At 35.8% G+C, this 7,726-nt stretch overlaps 1 non-coding gene across 1 annotated transcript; it reads left to right on the top strand.

The window, feature by feature from the left end:
* Window positions 1-371: 371 nt before the first annotated feature.
* Trnal-caa (transfer RNA leucine (anticodon CAA)) lies at window positions 372-444 on the top strand. The gene has a single exon. It is a non-coding gene; the product is annotated as a tRNA-Leu (tRNA).
* The last annotated feature ends 7,282 nt before the right edge of the window (window positions 445-7,726 follow it).

Below are 7,726 nucleotides of genomic sequence, written 5' to 3'. Positions count from 1 at the left end.
TAATTATTCCATAAGTTTTAAGAGTGAGTCCAGATCCTTATTTGTCCTTCAGTTCATGTTCTAAAATAAAATGGATTTAGAATTGAATGGTTGCCCTGTCCCTTTTGGAAGAGGATGGCTGTATCTACTAATATGCAAGGCTATAGACATTTTAGACATATACTTAGAAAGTCAAATTAAATTGCTAGCTGGGTAGGTAGTTGGCAATGAAGTTTACTTGGGAAATGCCAGATTCTCTGTAGATATTTTATAGTGTAGACATACATGATAAAACCAAATGAGAGGGTAAACTAAACCATGTGATAATTAAATTTCAAATATACTAACAAATTTAAAAGTGTCCATATAAAAATTTTCCAAGATAGAGGGCTGGGGATATAGCTCAGTTGGTAGAGTGCTTGCCTCAAATGCACAAGGCCCTGGGTTCAATCCCCAGCACCACTAAAAAAAAAAAAAAAAATTCCAAGATACATTGCTTTCTAAACTTCTTGTCACTAAGTCTTTCAAAGATGTCAGTTCTATAAACATATATAACTTGAAGACTGAACATTAGAACTACCAACAGAAATAGTAATGTTCTATGTCACCCTCTTGTTCCTTTAAAAACTCCAAAATAGTTAACTGTAAGATAAACTACAGTAATAATGAGCTTACATCCAAAATCAAACTAAACTAGCCTATTAAAAATGACACTTAAGGGGGGAAAATTCCACCTAAATAGTGTTTCTGTATGATTGACACATAGCTATAACAAATGGAGGCTAAATGAAACCAAGAAGTTCAACTAAACCATGGAAGGATCAATACTAAACACAGACAAACTGGTCTACATTTTTAAGACTAGAAGTGTTACTCTATTGGGATCAATCTATCATTTTAATCTAGGTATTTAATTTTAAAGTACTATGAAAGAAGGTGTTTGAGGGTGAGTGGGATAGATATACAGGGAAGGCACTCCAATTGAATGTTCTAAAAAATGAGGATCCAAGAGAAAACTGTAGAATAATCCTCTTTATTTGTAATTTTCATAGATTTTACCCTAAAGTCATATTTTTCTTGGCATAACTAATACTGGTAGTTTTTATTTTGAGAATCTATCAGAAACTTTCTTTTTTTGCCTTAATGTAATTTGAAATGGATATTAAGGTAAAGTAGGCTAGAATTTATCAAAACAATTTTAACTTTGTGCCAGGGAAAATTTTAGCCTGGGAAAAGTCAAACCAACTAGGACATTTCAAGTTGAGAAGGGTAAAGGGGAAGACAGAAATTACTATATTTTAAAACAGATATTAGAAGTCATGGATCTTCTGAGTAGCCTTCTGGACAAACAATGAGTTGGCTGAGAATATGGAATCTAAAGAAGGCCCAGAGATTACATATCAGCAGTCCCCCGCCTTTTTTTAAGTGAGAAAATTGCAATGGTGAAGCCATTGGCTAAACCAACATCTTGTTTTCAGGAGAAAAAAAACAAACACTTTGATTCATGAGAAAATATTCATTGAGAATAGATGAAAAATAATACAGAATGTATGGGTAAAGCTTCTATTACTCAGGAGAAACACTAAATTCGATGGCCTCTGTTATTTACCATTCTGCTTTTTCTATTAGGAATAATCTACAAATGTAGCTACTATTATGGGGTCCATACCACAAATATCTCTTATAGGGTGGTGAAATTATTCTGTATGATACTGTAATGGTGGATCTGTGCATTATACATTGTCAAAATTCATTAAAAATCTACAACACAAGAAAATGAATCCTAATGTAAACTAAGTCCTTAATAGATGTTAGTTAATAATAATGCATCAATATTGGTTCATTGGATGTAAGAATTGTGCCACAATATTGCAATATGTTACTAATGGGACAATCTGGTGGGGGAGGGGGTAGCAAAGGAAGGAAATAGATGAGAACACTCTGTACCTTCTGCTCAGTTTTTAAATAGACTTTAAACAACTTTGAAATAAAGGTTTATTGATTAAAAAAAAAACAAGTCAATGACTCTTTCAGATGGACCCAACGAACAAAGTAACTGCAAATTTTCTCATCTTTGGAAATCTCCAAACTTTGGTCACTGAGCATTTGTGTCTGACCAGATGCCTTGTGTGATCTGAAGTGGCAGGAAGAGAGTGACAAAAAACTCCTGCACTTAGAGGGTACCCTGGGGACATGTGTGGCTTTTGTCCTTCCACATCTTCCCCTGCATCAGTCTCAGCAGCTGGGCAGAATTAGGACAGGGAGAGGAAAGTGTCTGCAATTCTCATCTTCTCCAGGCCCAGTGGAATTTGAACGTATGCTTACTGCATTGTCACTTGGACATTAAAACTTAAATGTCAAAATTTTCTTCGAGGCAGAGAAAGGATTTCAACATGGTATCCCCCCAAATCTCTTTTCCATTTCCTTTTAGGCAGCTCTAAAAGAAAATTGTGCTACTGCTTTAAAAAAGAAAATACCATTTTTATATTCTTGCAGAAATTCACAAAGAGAATATTGTATTTAATTTTTACCACAAGCAAAAATAATTATTTCTGATGGAAATAATATTAGACATGAATAGCATGGAAAATATTGTCTAAACTTTTATATTGGGTAAAAAATTCATCCTGCACCTCAGGAGTATTGTATACCCAGAGCAATCAGGAAAATTGCCAATGACTACCCGCTGTGGAACTTGTTACTTTTGACAAACATACTCTGCTCCCAGGCAAATTTCCCACCACACATTCTCATATAAAGTCAGAGACAAATTAATCTTAGCAGCTATTTGAGGGAAGATATTTGAACATATCCCACCCTCCTCCGCCTCAAATCACAATTCAATATTAGCTCCTAATCTTTCTCATTGGCTTTGGTAATTGTACCCTTTGAAGACAATCTATGAATATGCATATGGCCTTTAGGCACTGTAATTGCCATTTCATCCAATTAACAGATAATTAAAATGCTGTGTATGGGCACCTTTTCTACCCTTCCTTTTATCACCAAAGAGTGCCTAGTATTGTAAGGATTACATGCAAGAAGCAGTCTCAAGAGAGTCAAAAGCAAACAGCCCACCTCCTGCCACCTCAGAGTCCCAGTCACTTTGTAACCTGACCCTCTATGTTACAAAGTCTGCTACTCTCCTTTAAGGAGTCAACTGATTATTACTGGACTTGCCATGGGTTGTTTCCAAAGTTTCAATGTGTTGCTAGTCATTTGCATGGAATATGTCTTGGGTGGATTATTTTTTTTTTAGAGCAAATAAGGAGTAAATCCTACTTATGGCTACATTGGCAAGGAGATCCATTTATAGTTTGACATCTTTTCCATGCTCATTAAGGGGAGAAAATGAGCATACCTCACCTCAAGAAATAGAATCTATGGCTTAAGGTATATTTCTTTATTCTATTTCAACCAAGATAGTTTTAACATATAATAAAAAACCCTCAAATCTCAGTGATTCCACTCAGATATTTTTTTTCATCCATATAACATGTCCATATAGATCAGCAAGGGTCTCTGCTTAATTAGTCATTTGTGGACACAGAGACCTCATGTAACTTGTAATTTTATATTCACCGAAGCAGGAAAAAGGAAGTTTGCAGTTGAGTACCACCAATTAAATGCTTCCACATGTGCCACTTCCATTCACTTTTTATTGGTCAAAGAAAACCACTGGCCAGATCTAACTTCCAGAGGGCAGGAAGTCACAATCTTAACAGGAGCCCAGAATGAAGAGAACCAGAATATTTGTAAATAGCTCCAATTATTACCATACTGGCTATTCCCTGTGATTGATCTATGGAGTTCAATAAAGCCATGTAGCTGGGTGAAATTTGAGGATTTCACTTGGCACAGTCCAGCTGTTCATGAGTAGCCCTGAAGGTCTATGGTAAGGTCTAATGTCATGTGAGAGAGAAATGTAGCTAGTGAGGTACTTGTGATCTGCTACGTATTGTCACATTCACTGTAACTCAAGGGAGATAGTAAAAATGTCTCTCATAAGCACATGTAGTTGTTCCTTATGAGAACTTTTTTTATTGTTTTAAGAAGGAACTCTTAGTGTCTCTTTGAACAGTTTGCATGTTTTCACTTATGAATAATTGGAATCTATTGACTTTGCAGAGAACCAATTTATAAATTTGTCGAAAAGTTAACATATTTTACTTATTTTAAACTTTGTTTTCTCCCTTGTAATTAATTTTAAAATAATGGCATTGTATCTGTCCTTTTTCTAAACTATTTTAAGCCTTTTGTAGATGAAAGAGTGAGTAAATTGGAATTAAGAGGGGAAAAAATTAGTTTTCCTGATTGTTTTATTGTTTAATAGTAATACAAGATGCTATCACTTGGGAAAACAGCAATGGATGTACAGATTCCTGTGGAATACTTCTTACAAATGCATGTGGAGCTAGAATTATCTCAAGAGAAAGATATTTGGGGGAAAAAAAACCTGCAATAGCCCCCTAAAGAGGGTTGACTATTAATGCTGGTACAAGAAGTCTCAGTAATGAAAGATGATATATCATGAGCTTTGTAATGTTTTGAACAACCAATAAAAAAAAAGAAGTCTCAGTAAGACTTGAAAAATGTCAAGATTCTCTTTCAAATCAGTTATTTTCCAGGCACTGTGGTGCACACCTGAATTCCTAGTGACCTGGGAGGCTGAGACAGGAAGATCACAAGTTTGAGGACAGCCTCAGCAACTTGGGGAGACTCTGTTCAAAATAAAAAAAAATTGAAAGACTAGGGATGCAGCTCAGTGGTAGAGCACCCCTGGGTTCAATCCCTAATACCAAACAAACAAGCACCCAAAAAACAAAACCCAATTATTTAATGAAGAAATGTCCAATTTACAATGTAATAGAAATCATGGTGACAAAGAATTTGAGGCACAATAAAGGGATATTTTCAAGGATTAATTTACAAATGGCAAAAGATTCATACATGAAGCTAGCTTGCCCTTCCTTCTTCCTTCCTTCCTCTTTTCCTCTCTCCCTTCATAAAAATATTTGTAAATGCCTCCTTTGGCTGAAGACCATGGTAGGATTTGTAAATAAGAAAAAAAAAGGTCTCTGCCCACATAGTGCCTATATGATAATGGTAGAGATGGTAAATAAGCAAATCAAATAATCTCAGTTGCAGTCTGAGCTTTGAAGAAAACAAAGAGAAGCTGAGATGACAATCATTGGGGGTGGAGGGGTGTCATTCTAGACAATATAGTCAAGAAGAGCTCTCTGAGGAGATAGAGGAGGAGAACTGACTAAGGTTGTGAGGAGCAGGATGGGCTCATTTGAAGCAGAAGGGAGGGAATATGCAAAATGCCATAGAAAGCGGGAGATCTGAGTATATTTGAGAACCTGGAAGTTAATCAGTATGGTTAGCTTGGTGAGGGCAAGAGAAGACACTGGAAATATCGTGGGCAGAGATCCAGTCTAGTAACACCAAGAGCTACAATCAGTGATTGTCAGCTAAGATTGATGTAATTACTGGTGATGTTTGCTCTAAAAAGAACAAATTCATCATAAAACTAATGGAAGTTAGAATAGTTGCTCTTTGTCTCTCTGCTGTATGTATCATTATTGTTCCTATATTCTCTCAATTTCCAGTGAGAAAGTTCATAACCCACTTCAATCTAATGTATGAAATATGATATGTCAAGAGCTTTGTAATGTTGTGAACAACCAATAAAAAAAATTTTAAAAAAATTAAAAGTAAAAAAAAAAAGAAAGCTAATGAACAGGATTAGACAGAAACAAAAATAGGAAATAAGTCAGAATTAATGCCTGTTGTTAGAGGCTTCCATACGTAAATAAAGTACCAGTAACAGGGAAAATTTCATTTGGTTGATATATATCAGATACAATCTGAGTATATTGTGATTCTCAGGGCCAATTATTACCCAGGAAGGACTCTGCTCCCCATATATTTTCCCTTTGCCAAAAGTTCTTCTAAAGGTCCATATAAGCTATTTATTTTTATTATTAGAAATCAGGCTTGAATACCATACCCTTGCCAGGGTGACACTAAGATTCAATTTACAGTTAAGACTAAATGACAATCCTAGAGAGAGGTTATCTCCCAGGGTTAGAGAGGGGAATGTGATAGATGAGAAGGTAACTGAAGGATAATGGTAATATTTTATTTATTAAAGTTGTGAGGTTGGTGCATGGCTGATTCAGATGTCAATCTTTATAATCTTTTGGAATTTGTCTATATTTCTCAATAGATTCTTTTTTTAAAAAAAGTAGCTGTCTCCTAAGAGCTTTGAGAAGTTTGAGAGAGTAGATACAAAAAGTAAGAAGAAAGCCCAAGACAAAAGAGGCAACCTTGGAATTTCACCTAGAGAAGCAAGGGTTATTGGTAACTGAGTAAAAATGAAAAATGTTATTGTATGGAAGGAAGCTATACAGGAAAAATTAGGTGGGTTTTTTTTTTTACGTTTGAGATGTCTCTCTGTAGCTGAAATATGAAAACACTTTAGTTGGGTAGCAAAAAGGATTTAGACTTGAGAGAAAAAGTTCTTAACATTTTGACATTAGAGTGACTTCCTGAAGAGAGCAGTTGCTCCAGTGATAGTTTAAAAGAAAAAGAAAAAAAGAAGCCTCTGTCTGTGCCTTTCTGTGCTTCTTGAGATACAGTCCAGCCTGATGCAAGAATTACTTCTCATTTGTGCTAGAACAAAAACTATGATCTTCGCAGGAGGAAAACCCAGCTGACTTGACGCTCAGCACCTTCATTTCAGGTTCTAAGAAAACTGTCACAGACTCATAAGTGGGGAAAGATCACTCATTGGGGCCACATGGGCCCAGCACTGCACCTGCAGGCTTTCTAAGTGGGCTAGCGTCCCTCAGTCAAGTTATCAGCCAACTAACCGTCATTGGCAGAGAACTTACATTAATATAAAAGGAAGCGCTTATCTAGGTAAGTATTCCAAAAGATCCAAGAACAGCTGCAACTTGGCTAGGAATGTTGTTGATCTTTATAATTGTGTAGATATGCCCAGAGGCTCTATAATGGCTCCAAATACAGAGAATAAATAGTGTGGAGGAATTCACTAATTAGAAGTCATCTGTTATTTCCTGTGTGGTAATTTTCATAGACCACCGTGATAACTTTCTCACAGGAGACTGAGACAGAAGCAAAGTGCCAGGGGAAAAAAATCTCAGAAGGAATTAGCAATTTGGGAGTAACATTTCATAATCCAACTGGCATAGGTCAGGTTTTGAACAAACTCAGGACCTTGAGTATAGAAATGAAAGGCCACTTTAATTTCAGAACAATTTACTTTATTTACAAGTTATTTGTTTTGCAAAGGAATCTTGTTTCTAACTTTGCAATGGTTTCTGAGGAGTCTCTTCCTTTGATGTGATGCTGGGTTTTCAGATCAGTGCTTGTACATTTAAATGTTTAAATGAATCATTTTGTTAAAAATGCAGATTCTGATTTAGTAGGTCTGAAAGGGCCTAAGACGCTGCATTAATTTCCAAAAAGCACCCAGGATTTTCTGATGCTGCTGGTCTGGTAATGATACTTTTGAGTAGCAAGCTTTTAGATTATTTCAAAACGAATCCAGTAGGTGCAATTTTAGACTTTTAAAGATACTCTCTAAAAAATTAAATTAAAGTAAATTGAATTAAACCCACACAACAGGAAGCTAGGATGATTTTCAAAGCTAACTGGTTATTTCTCTTTGGGCCAAAAGGGAGCTCTTGCCAGCCGAGACCTCAAGAGCAAGCTGGCA

This window comes from Ictidomys tridecemlineatus, chromosome 6 (assembly GCF_052094955.1).
Source record: "Ictidomys tridecemlineatus isolate mIctTri1 chromosome 6, mIctTri1.hap1, whole genome shotgun sequence".
Classification (NCBI taxonomy): domain Eukaryota; kingdom Metazoa; phylum Chordata; class Mammalia; order Rodentia; family Sciuridae; genus Ictidomys; species Ictidomys tridecemlineatus.
Note: the sequence above shows the minus strand (reverse complement) of the source record. Positions and strands in the feature narration are given on the sequence as shown.